The 15,473-nt window shown below is 40.5% G+C and overlaps 1 protein-coding gene across 7 annotated transcripts in view; it reads right to left on the reverse strand.

Annotated features, from left to right (window-relative positions):
* The window catches only part of KMT2E (lysine methyltransferase 2E (inactive)), a 76,282-nt gene extending 61,128 nt beyond the window's left edge, over nt 1–15,154 (reverse strand). For 5 of the 7 annotated variants that reach the window (XM_084811458.1, XM_084811457.1, XM_084811454.1 and 2 more), the window contains exon 1: nt 14,828–15,154. The gene's annotated coding sequence lies outside the window, so the exon portion shown is untranslated. Of the gene's footprint in view, nt 1–709; nt 794–14,827 lie in introns of all 7 variants that reach the window. The other 2 variants (XM_084811455.1, XM_084811456.1) reach the window with 1 other exon arrangement.
* Nucleotides 15,155–15,473: the final 319 nt, after the last annotated feature.

Genomic DNA, 15,473 nt, shown 5'->3' on the forward strand with positions numbered 1-15,473 from the left:
AGTTGTGTCACTTTAAATAGTATCTTTATGTATACAGCTTCCTATTACAGGTCATTACACTAGCAGAAATCCTTTTGTTCAATTTTAGTTAAATTAACACAGATTTTGTGCCTTAACACATCAAATGTAACATGTTACATTAACACAGTCTTGCACACCACAAAAACTATGCCCTCCTTCACGTATAAACATTTTACCGGGGAGCTTGAATACTGGGTCTGACAGCTACTTGACAGAGAAGGAGTGGTCACTCTCCATGGGAAAGTGACTAACTATAAGGCTGTAATAATGAAAGCACATAAATCTTCTTAGTGTTCATCAGAATTCTTTCAGAACTCAAAAAAACCAATCAAACCCTCCTAATAAGCTGGCTGTGTTCATCAGAATGCCTAGCCAGAGGAAAATCAAAAGCGGATTTTTATCCTGAGACTTTCAGGATGCCAAATCTTGAGTCACATCAAGTGAACTTAGGGACATGAGGAACAGTCAGTCCTGTTTCACATAAATCCCACATATTAGATATTATATTTCTGTAAATGCAGCCTAAAATGGCATTGTTAGCCAGCTGTCCAATTTATCATGACCATTGCAGAATTTTCTAAACTATTGTGAGTCCATTTGCTAAGGTTTATGGCCCAACTGTGCATCAAAGTCATTAATGAAGGTAAGCTGCACTTCATTCAGAACTGAGCCCTGTAGAACTTGATACCTCTTTCCAGTTTGATGCTGATCCATTCATTACTACTGTGTGGATGAAGCTGTTCAACCAATTGCAGTAACTCATCTTTATTACCTGAAAGCAATAGGCATCTCATAACCATGTTGTTAATGTCAAATAGCTCTAAAAGGTTAAAACTAGCCCATACAACTGCATTAGCACCAATAACTGTTTCATCCTTATCATGCTCTCACAGTCAATTCAAACATTTCATACAAGGAAATGGTGAACTATAATTCATACTGATATTTACTACATAGCGCCATACCAACATAAAGGGTTGGAATTAAATTTGCTGATGGACCAGTACCACAGAGGTAGTAGGAGGCAGTGAGCCAAGACAGCAGACACAGCTCTCTTTGTATCAGGCAGCACAGGATATGGAAGGAACGTGAAGAGAGGCAATCAAGTGAGAAAAGGATATGCAGTCTGGAAGCAATAAGAGGATGCAGAGTCATTGCTAGGCAAACGTCCCATACACCTCCATTTTCCATCGTTTCCTCATCCCATGCAAGAAACAGACTTCTGGAATGAGGTGTTACACTCTATCCAGCTTCCCCATACTAGAAGAAGGAAAAGTGCAAAAAGAAGATCTACAAAAGCAGGGAGGAGTTGGAGTACCCAATCCTTTGGAGATGGAGGGAAGGAGGCCGGGACGGCCACAGGAAACATTATATGGCCGAAGTCCCAGTCTCCTCCCCTCCCCCAGGAACGCCCCCTTTCCCCATCTCCGCATTCCGTTTCCAGTGTGGAGACTAGCCAGAACCACACTGGCTATAAAGGGGAGGAGAGTGAAGTTTCTGGGCTCCAAGGTCAGAGCCTTGTTTCTGACCACGGAGCCCAGAAACTAAACAATCCTATGTCACCCAAGACGCAGTCTAGGGGACATGGGATTGCTCCCTCCAGAATTCATTTTGCTTTGAATTTCTAAAACTATAGCTAACATTTGAACACAGAAATCCTATCATCAAGAGAGACTACTTCAGTTAAAAGCTAGCACTAGTAAGTCTTTTTACCCACATTAGCTCAATCATACCAAAAAATCATGCAATATTCACTGCATGTAGTATCGAACGTCATCATGAAAAGCAAAGATCTATTCTGAACTAGCCTCAATATCTTTCTGAAACATAACTTTATTATTCTAAAATCAACTGAAGGAGTGACAAACACACCTTAGAAATAATATATGCAGTCATTACCATACACTTTCACTATTTAGCCCAGGGGGAAGAGGAACTACTCAAACTACTACAATAACTTATTACTTATATCAACAATATTATTTATATTAATTTAGTACTTTAATCTACATTAACCTAACACATCCCAGTTTATACTATCTGCCATCATGCCCATTCCACTATCTACAAAATAGCTGGTATTATGTGGCTAAGAGTGTGTGTTATGAACTGGGACATTCCTAGTTCAAATCTTACTTCACTGGTGAACTCAATGGATGACCTTCCGCAAGCCACTATCTTCCCAGGCTCAACCCCTTGCCTACCTGCAATACGGGAGTAGTGATACCAGTCTACTTTACAGAACAGCTGTAATGATAATTGAGATACTGTATGTGAAATGTTCTGAACACCCAAAAAGGATTATAAAAGCACTAACGATTATTACTAGTGATGCCAGCGAAATCTGAAATTAGATTGGCTCTTAAGTTGAATCTGCAATGTTCAAAACACTCATATGTGTGCCATGTTTGGATGGCTATCCAACAAACTTCGTTATTCAAATCAGGATTGATGACAAGCCCCTACACAGTCTGCATGTCTTTTGATCAGTCCTTTAAGCCAGAAAAAAAGCTTTTCTGAAGATTTTGCTACTTCAGAAAACCTCCTTTTGTGCTTGTAGCAGCACGGTTGCCTTCATGGATAGTGTTTCAGCCCAAAAGGCATGCCCTAAATGGTCATATGATCACACCAGGGTGTGTCACATGGGATTGTCACATGGGATGGTCACATGGGCTTTCCAGGAAGTGCTGCCAGGCTGAAATGCTATCTCTGAAGACAGCCGTGCTTGCTATGTGTGGTGCACACATGGCTTTTCAAAGAATAAGAGGTTGGGAGGGGAGTGATACAGCCTGGGTGGCTGGCAGGCATCCAAGGTGGAACCCTGTGCTTATGTAGCAGTTCGCATATACAACATGAGAATTTAGAATAGTGGAGAACTGTCATCCAAGACTGGACAAAGGAAATTGGATCCTGGTGAGCAAATTAAGATTTCTGTTGGGGTAAGTTCACCTATCACTAATTATTACTGGTAGAATCCAGCAGAAAAGGATATTCTGGGCTTTCGGTCAGCTTGGCTTGGGCTGAGCTTTCCCCAGAAGCTACAATATTTTAAATGACAGCAAATAGAAAAAAAACATATTTGCCCTACATCCCTGAAGGTATTGGTATTTGGCTGGTTACCACTGTTCATACTTATTATTGAAAGTCACACACAGTGTCAACATAACCATTTTCTGACAGCAATATCTTTAAATTAGACAATTTCCCATAAAATAAGGAATTAGGTGTTTATTTAGCTAAAATATAACTAGAATTATCAACCATGGTTTGCAATCCTTGTTTGGAGGGCTTGCTCAAACTATAGTTTTCTGACTCAGATTAACAGCAAACTATGGTTTAATTGAACTAGAAAGTTATCCATTAAGCTAAGTGGATTAGGGGAAGAGGGGAGGTACAAGCATGCAAGTACAGGGCTTCTTCCCAATCATCCAAAACATGGTTTGGGAATGGCCTAGTTCAGATTGTGAACTAGCTGCAGTAAGACTTGGGCGCACACACCTCCTCCCCCTACACCTCCTTTGCACACAAGGAGGAGAGTGAAAATTTCAGATTTCACTTTAAAATAAACTGCAACTCCCCATCGTGTACAAACCTGGGGAACTGTGGTTTGTTCTAATCAAACTTCATTATCAAACCAGGATATGAAACCACAGTCTGATCATAATTTGTTTTAACTAACTTTGGTTAGAACAAGCCACAGATCCCCCAGTTTGTAGATGATCTTTACTCACTCCCTCATTTAAAGGAGGGGAAGGGGAGCACATTAATTCATGGCTTACTACAACTCATTCCTGATCACCTAAACCACAATTTAGATTATATTTCTGAATGCAGCCATAATCTCTCTTTTTCTTACTCACTTTGTATGTATCAGACACTCTCCCTTTATCAGTGTCATTTTGACTGGAGCCATTCAGAGCAATTCTGAGGGAGGGGGAGAGGACAGAAGAAATGAGGCCTTGTTGACAAGTTTCTTTCACCTTCCTGGATAGCTTGAGAACCCCTTTTCCTGTTCTCAACCACCACTAGTTTTATCTCATTCCCCATCCTACCTCTTTCCTTCTTGCATCTTGTCCATTTAGATTGTAAAACTTCAGGAAGGGATGTCCTAGTTTGCTGGTATCCCTTAAACCACTTTCCCAGTTCAGACATCACAGGAAACTGTTGTTAAGAAACCAAATCACAAGCATCCACCTCAATTTTTAAACTAACTAGGGTTCCCCACTGCATTAAATTTCAGAGAACTCTGGTTTGTTGAAATTATGGTTAGTGAAAAAGGCAGGATAATATCACAGCTTGATCCTGACTTTTAGGAACTAATCGTAGTTGAAACAACCCAGAGTTTCCTACATTCAAATGAAACAGGAGCTCCTTTTCTTGCATGTGCCATATAGTGGGAGTGGGGTCAGTGCTCAACCCCGAGGTTTGACACTGCTCGTGTACATAATGCTAAACCATGGTTTAGTGTTATGTTGGAACTGGCCAATGAATTCAAGTACAGATCACAAGTTCTTCACTTAGCGCCAAGCATTTCATTTATATTGGTGGGCAACACCAATTAAAGGTAATTCACATGAAGTCTCCCACATTCTCTGTTGTCAAGCTGATAGTTCCAGATTAAGTCAAGTATGTTGGAGAAGACTTTGAGTTAGCCTGACTTTAGCCACATTCATCTTCATTCTGAAAATGAGCTAAATCCTCTATTATCTGATGCCAGTAATCACACTATAGAATCTGGAAACATGCAGTTATTCCAACCTTTCATTTCTATTAGTGTTTTCCAGACTTTTTACTCCCAGGAAGCCTTGTCACATCCATTTGTCTGCCAAGGAATTCCTATGCATCTGCCAAAGATGTGTGTTGCAGAAGATTCTGGGGCACATTCTAGGACAAACTCTTAATTTATACTAGGAACCAGCCAGACCCATTAGGCTTTCCACTGCCCACATGAACTGAGAATTCACTGTAGAATGTGCTCAACGCTGTTCTGTGACTTAAGAGTTACAGAAGAAATTAGTAATAGTACACTTTTCTCAACTGTCTTTTCAAGGAAGCTTGTCCATCATCATCTTCTCACTAAGGAACCCCAATAAGCTTCTAAAGAAGTCCAGGATTCCCTTGAACAAAAAACACTAATGTATATCAAGGACATTCAAAGTCTCTGTATGGTGCTGTTCCAAGGGTTGGAATACAGTATCAAAAAAGAGAACCAAAGGACAGCTACATACAAATCCAATTATCTTTCATTGCAATGGTCTTTAACTCTTAATTGAACCATTGCGCTGACAAAAAAAAAGAATCTGAAGCACTTGTAGAGTTATGTTGGGAGTCAGGAGGATCACCAACAGAAATGCACTTATGACTGCCATCAGGAAAGAACAAACACTTCAGATACAGAGTACTGTTTATTTACCGGACCTGCAGTGTTCATCTGAACTGGAACATTCATTAGAAGCTGTTAACTTTAGGGTGCAATCCTATGCATGTTTAGATAGAAAATTCCTACAACTCCCAGCATTCCCCAGCAAGCATGTTTGGTAAGAGAATGCTGGGAGTTGTAGGAATTTTTTTCTGTCTAAACATGCATATGATTGCATCCTTAATGTATTTGTTTTTTAAAATTTGGGGGAAAGACAGCTTTCCTCTCTCTTGTAAAATAGGGGAACAAGAGATTCAATAGCAAAAACACCACCATTAAATTAGAAGTTAAGGCAGAGAGGTTAGGATAATAAAAATGCAAAAAATACAAAAGAATTAAAATAGCCAACCCTGTAACTTTTACTCCATATTGCAACATGAGAAACAGTAAAATAAGCTGGTTTCTACAGCCCCTTCCATTTACCCCCTTCATTTACTGGACACCACCTTTGAGAATCTCAAATGATAAAATAATTGCATATGAGTATAACATTTCTTTTCTGCATTTCCCTTCACAAAATATTACTTGGAAGGATCAAGAATTAATTTACTGTTGTGTCTCTATTTCACATATTTATTACACATGACTCCTATTCATTTTGTGTCAGATTTTAAGGCTGTTTTGATGATATCTAAGGGAAGCAGTTATTCAGTACTGTCCTACTTTGCTTTTTGATATTTAAAAAAGTATCCTAAATTGATATCTGCACTCTGCAGCGTTTATTGCCATTTTATTTCTCTTGTGTTTTTGGAGTACTAGATACTAATAATACATGTGCACACTACAGTCAAGCATTTCCAGCTAAGAATTCTGTGTAATATATGTCACTGAGAAAAATATTCAGTTTTACTGGAAGAGGGTATCAACCAAGGCTCATTAATCTTTTATTCCCTCATTCCTGTTTTACTTCTTAATGTTGTATGCATCCCCCTTCCCTTCCTATTCTCATCCCTCCCCATGGCTAAACAGAAAACTTCGCAGATAGACATTAGGCCTGGGGCTCTGGAGGCAGGCAGGCAGACAGCTCAGCAGAGAATCAGCATGCAAAAGGTTGCTCTGATTGAAGAGCCAGGCCAGAGTCAGCATCTTTATAACTTCAGAGAGGATTCTATGGGCTCCTTGTGTCAAATAATCCTTGCTGGGCTGGAAGTTGCAGTAACACAGTCTAACAATGTGCAGTAGTATCAGTTCAACACACCAGAGATCAGGCCAGCAGTACCCTTAGCTTATAAGCTGCTATGGTAAGGGGGGCGGGGGGAGAGGAAGAGCCTGGAACTAGACAGTATTTTACATAAGACAGTTAGCTCCCTTCAGTTGACTTTCCCATAGGTTGAGTTCCCCATAGTAAAGATGTGTACCTTTACTTTGCTCCTTCACAGTCTCTACCCCTCCCCAGAACAGAATAAAGAAAACTAAGGGCAGGGGTAGAGAAGAAAAGTGAAGCAGGCATACCTCCTTAACAATGTAAAAATAATAATCTTATAATTGATACCATGTACTGCAGCAAAATCTAATGAATCTGACTAAGAAGTCATGGAACTCTGTGCCAAAACACTGGTTTTAAAGTTGGCATATTAAGAATATATTTTTCAGAAAGTGAACAGAAATATTCTGTGTACCCTTTCACAATACCAAGAGCTCCAATGAACAGCAATAAAAATACAGAGTGAATAACTTTTTCAAATAGTAAAGCATCTACAGCACCTCACTACAATTAAGCTTTATTCTACTTCTAGAACACAGTTGGGGTATTTAAAGCAATAAAAGCTGTCAAGGTTTTAAGATAATAGACATTTGTTTTCTAAGCAGAAAGGCTGAGGATCTGCAGAGCAATACAGCCTTGGGTATATTCTTCTATATTTCTTTGAGTTTACCATGCAACAATAGGAATAGTGCTTCTGGGGCAGAATTTGACATCCCAAGAATTCCAACTTTCATTTTGGAAGGAAATAATATTAGTAGCTATTAGCCAGTAGGCAAGACTTCTCTGGACAGCTACCAACCTCTCCTTAACTACTATTTCCTGCCATTTTCATCTAACCCACTTTCTGATGGCTTTCCCTTCATCCATTTTTCTTGCAGTTCCTATTTATGTTCTGACCAGATGGAGGGTGCTCAACCTGTTCTAGATGGGGTTGCACTCTCCCTGAAGAAGCACCTTCATAGCTTGGGGATTCTTCTTGAGTCATCTTTGTCTTTGGAGACTCAGGTGGCCTCAGTGGCATGGAGTGCCTTCTACCAGCTTCAGTTGGTAGCCCAGCTATGCCCCTAACTGGACAGGGATAACCTGGCCTCAGTAATCTGTGCTCTGGTAACCTCCAAGTCAGATTACTGCAATATACCCTACATGGGGCTGGCCTCGAACACTGTTTGGAAGCTGCAGTTTATGGAGCCTACCCGTACACTATGATCATCATCTGAGGCCCTCCACTAGGTGCCGCCACCTCCTCCTCCGCTGGAGGTTCAGAGGATGGCAACAAAGGAGAGCGCCCCTGATTATGGAACACTATCCCCAGTGAGGTCCGCCTGGTGCTAACATTGCCATCCTTTCAGCACCAAGTTAAGACTTTCTTCTACTCCCAGGCATTTGACAGCATATGGTAAGATTTTAACTGGTCCCGAGATTTCCACTGTTGATTGTCTTTAATTGTTTTTGTACGAAAATGGTTTGTTTTAGATTGTATTTTTAAGGTTTTAATCTTTAATAAACCATCTAGAGAACTTTGGCTATTGGGCAGTATAGATATGTAATAAATAACAGTATGTACAAGTGCTATGTTAACTGGAAGAAGCTTGGTACTTAAGTTTTGTTCTCTACTGAAACTAAGCCTAACTGAACTAAAGACATATTCTTCCCATTACCCTCATTCCCCACCTCCCTCCTTCATCAATTCAAGTCAACTTTTAGCTTAGGGGTGGGGAAACTGTGGCTCTCCAGATATTATTGGATCCCAACTGCCATCGACCCCACCCATTTTATATTGTAAGCACCTTAACACACAGACCTGCCTTTCTTTTTCATTCTCTGTAACATCTGATGCACATCTGATCAGTACAAGTACAACAACATCTTTCTAAGAGAAACCTGCATCTACAGTGCAGTCTTATCCATATTTACGCAGAAATAAGTCCCACTGTGTGAAATTGAGCTTACTCCCTAGTTAAGATTGCAACCTCAGACTTTCCCCTAAGTTTTCCCCCTTCTCTGGACAGGATAATATGGAAGACTGAACATTCTCACAAAACACATGAGACTGGCCAAAAACAGGTCTGCAGTCACCAGACATCAGCTGCTAGGTTTGAGCTCTTTAAGGAAGGGTCCATTGGGCTTTCAATGTTCCAAATAACTGCACTCCTATTGATCCACATCAAATGTCCTGTGAAAGGCCTTTACCAATTTGAGTTGTGATGTTGCAAGTTGTATTATATTATTCTAGTTTAAAATATCTCAAACACATAGAAAATAATAGGCAGTGTCCCAGGTTGGCACTAGCGCTAATGTAAATTACGTTGCATGAGCATAAAGACCTCTAGCACAACGGCAATAGCGTTTGTTGTCTTTGAGCAAACATAAGATCCCTTATGCTAGCACAACATAGTTTACATTAGTGCTAATATCGACTTGGATACTGCCCACGGTAGTTTCAGTTATAAAGCATGCACACAAAAGCTTCCCCAAAAGTTAACTACCTTCTCCATATACTTAAATCTGATAAATAGTAGGATAGACGGTTTCTTCCTAAATCCAAATATTTGCATATTTTAGTTCTACAATTATAGAAAGTCTGATTTCATGACAAACCACCACACAGAAACCAGAGCTTTTTTAAAACAATCACAGAATTAGAATTTGTGAATCAAAACATGCTTTTTACGTATCAAGTGAATAAAAGAAATCTGGGTTCTAAACGTGTATTTTTGAGGCTATGCCCTGCTTGAAGTAATGTTCACTCCTGCTAAAGCATGCCATTATTTCATTACAATTCAAAAGAACAGGAACTATACATCCCCATTTATATCAGTGAGGAAAACAGCAATAGTTTCCCCACCTCCAGTCCAACATGCAGAGCATAACATCCCTTCAACATAAGTTTTCAAGATATGAAGTGGGTGTTTAACAAATAACTTATTTGGTCCACATGCTCTGAACCTTATTAGATATCAAGACCTGATACAAAACATGCACACAAGGTTAGTTTTAAAATCAAGTAAAGCAAAAATTCTGAATGCACAACAACAAAACTATTCACAAATGTAGAGATAAGCACACATGTATGTTCTTACAGGTTACAAGGCATTGAAAAAAGCAGCAACTACAAAGCGTAGGAGTCATACAGCACAATGAACTATGGCTTAAAGCCAACACTACATGAGCCCCAGCCAGCAGGGCCAATGGTCAAGAGTGCTGGGAGTTGTAGGTCAAAACATCTGGAGGGCATCAGGTTGGGGTAGGCTGAATGGCGAGATGCTCAGAATTTTGAACATGTAATTTACTTAGCGAGAAACTTCTGTCTTCCATTACATCACAGACTAATTAAAATTTAGCATTTCGGCTGCGTTCTCAGGAGACAATGTACAATAGTTCATAGATTAATTTTATCCCCAACAGAAATAATAATTCAATTTATTGTGGATCAACTGCACTATAAATAACATAGAAATTCTATTTGAGGTATTGTTTTGGTCAAAAGCTTGAGGACTAATGGCACACAGTGGGAATCTTACATTCATAGGTTGGATCCAAGAGTTCTGTTCTGCTCATGGAAAGAAGGAACCCTTCCACTCACAGAAGACTTCGGTGAAGAATAGCTCATCTCATGAGTACAAGAGAACCTTTGGATCAGCCCATGATTAGTTAGCTGATGCACAAGAATTCAAGTAACGTGGTATAGATATATTCTTCTACATCTTCTCTATAGCAGGAGTAGACAGATTTCAGGCTTGTGGAATCTACTTTGTTCTTTTACTAGAATCCTGAGATCCATCAGGTGCAAAATAATGGCTAAGGAGGGATGGCATACATCTAGAATTAAAGAACAGGTCACCTCTGAGCACATGTTCAGTCCAGAAATTATTTTCACTACCAATTTATAGTCTTTGCACACACACCCCCAATTCCTACTTTTCCTCCCCAATGTTCTTAGTTTAAACAGCCTTAATTTGGGGGAGGGGGTGCCTTTTTATTGTTGCTATTGTCAAACAATTTGGAACTGGAAACCCTTGACAATCAACTGCAAATCACCCAGTAGATCCCAATCTACCTTCTGCCCACCCCTGCTCTAGAAGCCATGTAGAGAAAACATATTAATGAATTTTTAGTTTGTTCCATTTATTCTATTTCATAGTTCGCCATCATTCAGCATTTATTAAAATAAGTTTAGTTCTCAAAATAAGTCTCAGAATTCAACCAAAGCTCATCCACTTGAATGTTTCTGGATTTCCCACAAACTACCAGGATGTCAGTTATGGTACGAAAACGTATTTCAGCCAAAGCTCAGATCAAAGAATGTCTGCACTTTTTGGAGAATATTAGAAATAAGAACATAATTTCCTATGTAGTAAAATAAAATATTTTATTTTCTGAGATCTATGTCATATTTTGCATTTCTACAGGTTGAAAAAAGGAGAGTGTTACGTAAAAGACCAAGACTGCAATCCTATACACACTTACCTGGGAGTAAGCCCCACTGAACATCGTAGGACTTCTGAGTAAACATGCACAGGATTGCTTGGCAATTGAGATATATTACTGTATTTCCCTATGTGGAAACAAATATTATGAGCCATGTAATAAATACTTTATTAAATCCTACTGCTATGACCCCCAGCATGTTAAAATACACAACATGGTTCATTAAATACATATCAGAATGACCAACACTAGAGCTGTATTTTCTCCAGACCTCTGGCTATTGTCACATGTAGCCAAATAGTTCTTGCAATTCTTCAGTATATTTTAGTATACTTTTGTATTTAAGGCCTTAACTGCATGTTTTAATACACTTGGGAGACTGCTGTATCACCCCCTTGAACTCGATGCCTGTCTATAGTTTTTTCTCTTTTAAAAAAAAATCTACTAAAGCTTACATTTTTCATCTGATGAAATATTAGTCACCATCATAATACCCAATCTCTGCCTTAGAAACATCTCCAGTGAGAAGACTGCCACCCAACCACTGAATCAGAGACAGGAACTCAGGAAGAGGCCAGATTCTGACCTCACTGAAGGCGAATTTCTAACTCAAAGGATCACATCTGTAGTACAAATATCCTTTTGGCTGCAATCCTAAGCATACTTACCTGGGAGTAAGTCCCACTGAATTCAGTGAAACATATTTATGAGTAGACAAGCATAGGGTTGCACAAGCTACAATTCTATTAACAGTTGGGAGTAAGCCCACTGATCAAAATGGGACTTATTTCTGAGTAAGTATGCATAGGTTGAAGCTGTTAGATTAATAATTCCCAAATGGAAGATTTGGGAATACCCATTAGCGGGGATGCAACATTGCCTACAGCGAAGATTAGAACAATGTAGAACAAAGGCCTTAAAATGGCTTCTATTCTATATGAAGAGATTCCGTTGACAGATGAGTTCTGAACAAACATAAAATTCTACTCATGGCTTCCTTCACTAAACAGTTCAAAGTTGGCAACAAGGAGTAATTAGACCATTCTGGAAAGTTAGTGTTGGAATCCCATTTGGGTCAAATCAAATGTTGCCATCATAAGTAGCAAAATAAAACCTTTTATTTTTAGGCATACACAGAAATTCAATGAGGATTACAAATGTAAGATCTGAATGAAAATATGAACACCTAAACAATCTCTGTAATCAAGGCACATTCAATACCTTTACATAGATAAGTTTGTTCCAAATTTATGAGACTATGCCATAGGATATATACATATAATTAAAATGGCAATAGCTCTGACAAGATTAGTATTCTTGGACAATTAATACATGACACCACACTTAAGCCACTGTATTCTAGGCCTCACAACATATTGAAGCCATACATGAACAGCTTTGTAATGCATACTTTGTTCCTCTCACACACTTAAGAAATAGGTTGCCGATGATGCAAAACAGTGAAAGTTAGCATACGTAAATTAACACTGTCAGAAAATGAAGGGGGGGGGGAAATCTATTGCTAAAATAATATTTCTCATTGGGTTTTTTAAAATCCAGAAGATTCCAAGGAGATCCCAGAGTTTAAACTTGGGCCTCAATGCATTCAAAAGGCAAAATAATAAAAAATAAGGAACTGAAACTTTGATCGAAACATGTTGCTCTCAAGTGCATTCGAGAGACTAGGAACACATCCTTTATTTGGAAGGGGAGTGCGGGGGGGGGGAGGCTTAACAGCTTGTTATTGGTCTTTTAAATAAGTCACTAGTCATTTGTCGATGGCAATTAGCACCTTAAGAAATATCATTTTTTCACAGAGATACAAATTTCATATGCATAAGAAAAAATGCCTGCAGAAAAGTTACAAGGCATGTAACCTTTAGATCCAAAAGTGAGGGGGATGGACAGACAAGTTTTAAATCTGTCTGTATAATTCCTTGCGGGGGGAGGAACCATGGAAATATTTGTCCAATAGCAACAGACTATTAATAGATTAGAAATTATTTTGCTTGACAGTGCCATCACAATCTCGATTGAAATGCCATGTTAAGAAATGGTTGCTTTAAATTTTCTTTTTCATATTGTTTTTATGCCAATAATAAACAGTATACCACATATCTAGATTAACAGGCAGAGAGGAGCTTGTCCACCATTTTAAAAACAAAAGTAAAAAGATTAATATGGCATGCATATGAACTCACTTCAAACATACACACACAACCACAGCAGCTACACGAGTCCGTCATCTTTCCCCTCCCCTAGGAAGACTGATTTGCCTTTCACACAAATAACCAATAAAATTAATCAGCTGGAACACAGCATTTTAATCGTAGTAAAGACGAGACATGTTTTGTTCACGATTTGAAGACGACAGCCTTATTTCATTTAAGCATATTAAGCCTATAACGTGCTGCAGACAAATGCACTGCATGGGGTGTGGAGGACCCGAGCTGATTAGATTACCACAACATCAGCCTGGGGCCGCCATTTTTAGAATCTCTAAAGGACAAAAGAGGGAAATTACAGTTTTTACTCCACTTTTATCGAAAGTAACTTCAGAAGTATAACGTGAGCCGGCCAACATTCTTTGTAGTTCATCTAGGTTTCCGGACATTATTTTAAATTCCTCTTAAATATAATTTAAGAAAAAAATATAGCGTTCAATTGTTAACCTCTTTAACGGTAGCCTAAATAAACTGAGGCGAAAACACTTACATTCAGATGGTTTATTATAAATGAAGTGTTTTAAAGAGTGGTCTGTGTGAATTGGGAACCATCACCGCACATTCCTCGATGATTGAGTACTGAGAAGTACGGGACCTTTCTAATTGGACTATATTACGTTTCTTCCACCCTATTTAGTACTACACAGTGGACCGTTTGTTTCTCCTCCCCCGTGTCTGCAGCAATAGGGTCTGTTCCAGCAACTCTTTTCAAGAAAGAGGTTTTATTTCCGTCGCTCAAGGAATGCGAGCACTGATCGGAAGGGTGAACTATAACACAGAGATGATTATAAATATAACCTCGTAGCACTAATTTTAAAGATGGGGAGCTGGGATAATCCCCCCCTGCCACCACCCCCCTTTTAAATGGCCACAGAAAGTCTTTAGAAGTGTTCACCGTTTGCCGGTATTACAACCACAGATCAGGGAAATAAGAAGATGGAAGGTAAACGAGGTGGGGGTGCGGGGAAGGAAGATTAGGCCCATAACGAGCCATATCAGCTCCACAAAACAGGAATGTATACAGGCGAGGTGCACAGAATACGCTCCCGAAGGTATCTTCATAAAACTCGATTATCAACCTTTTCACGTCTTTAAAATCCCAGGTCTGTTCCTTAAATCGGAGATCTACAGAAAAGCGGAGTTTTGTCGCGTAACAACGTCCTCGCAATTTCTTTCTTCAGCATCAAGGCTGGCGTAACTGCCACCGAGAAAAAAAAAAAGAAGCCCTCCGCTCCGCCAGTTACAGTAGCGCGCCATATTCACAAGATAGAGCGACTCCCTTTCCTTTTTAAGTCAGCCCCCCCAGGACGATGAGGCGAAAATCCGGAGGGAAAGAAGAACAGCCACAATTCGGAAGAGGGTGGGAAGGAAGAGAGCGGTGATCGCAATAAACCCGTACATACGCCAGGAATCATGAGATGCTCCGCCACTTTTAACCTTTCTTTTTAAAAGGTTCCCCCCCTTTCCCCTCAGGCACTCCTCACAGGGCATGGCAAGCATAACAAATAATGACAATAATGGCAGACTCACCTGTAATGATCACAGGCCAGGCAGCAGCACCCCCTTAACTGAGCCCCCCTCTTATCCCAACCAAAACAATGCAACAGTCCCACTGCGGATGTCCCTAATCTGAACAGGACGTAGCCCTCAGCAGCCTGTGGGAAAGGGGGGAGGGCCAACAGCAGGGACCCCGAAGGTTGCTCGCTGCACAAAGCCCCGCGGGGAGCAGGTAAGAGGGGCCTTTGCCTTAGGACCTCTGCACGACCCCCTAACTGCCACTGCTGCCGCGGCCGCCACTGCTGCTCTTGCTCCCGTGTCTCCCTCCTCGCAGCCGCCTACGCTCCCTACTATGTCACTGCCTCTCTCCGGGAAAATGGCGTCGACTCCCCCCTCCCTTCCTCCCGCTGCACGGGGTTCGCCGGCCCGCCTGGCAGGGGCAGGGTTACCAGGGCGAAGCCAAACAGCCGCCATTTTGCTTGTGGGCTGGAGCTCCGCTTGCGCCCGTGCATGGACGCCCGCCTTCGGGTCCATTTTGTAAAAGCCGGGCTAGGGAGCGGGAGGGAAGGCGGGCTCCCCCTCCCCCTCCCCCGTCGAGAAAGAGGCGCCGCTCAGGACGAAGGAGCGGGTGTTGTGCGCTAGGGAACTGCTTGGGCTGCCGGGAGGAGATGGAGGAGGC

The sequence above is a fragment of the Heloderma suspectum genome, chromosome 7 (assembly GCF_057233095.1).
Source record: "Heloderma suspectum isolate Gila_16-S chromosome 7, 16-S_ref, whole genome shotgun sequence".
NCBI lineage: Eukaryota > Metazoa > Chordata > Lepidosauria > Squamata > Helodermatidae > Heloderma > Heloderma suspectum.